Genomic DNA, 428 nt, shown 5'->3' on the forward strand with positions numbered 1-428 from the left:
GAATTTTGAAGGCAAGATACCAGTTTTGCATTGAAAGGGGACCTGAAAGGAGATTTGCTGACACCCAATGATTCCCCTACTACCCCAGGTTTGTTTGCCTAAACCACGCTAAACCCACTCTTTTGTTCACAGTTCACACAGTTTTCTTTAAACAGGTCTAATATAAATGCAATTGGGTTTCACACTGGGTACCTAATAAGGGGTTGAACCTAGTAGGGTTGAATCTTTAGTAATGTTTACCGGGCTTATGACTTGATCTTTGTTATTCTGTTTCCTGGCAGGCACAATATTTAAAAACAAATAGAATCACTTTGCCCTTGGTGGTAACTTTCCTTTGGCACTGATGGTAAAGAACATCATACCCTCTTGGACATTTCAAATTAGCTGCAAATTCAAGAATGTAACAATATGGAATGAAGCATCGCTGG

Source organism: Rhopilema esculentum, chromosome 8, assembly GCF_057945365.1.
Source record: "Rhopilema esculentum isolate cy_ngs chromosome 8, ASM5794536v1, whole genome shotgun sequence".
Classification (NCBI taxonomy): domain Eukaryota; kingdom Metazoa; phylum Cnidaria; class Scyphozoa; order Rhizostomeae; family Rhizostomatidae; genus Rhopilema; species Rhopilema esculentum.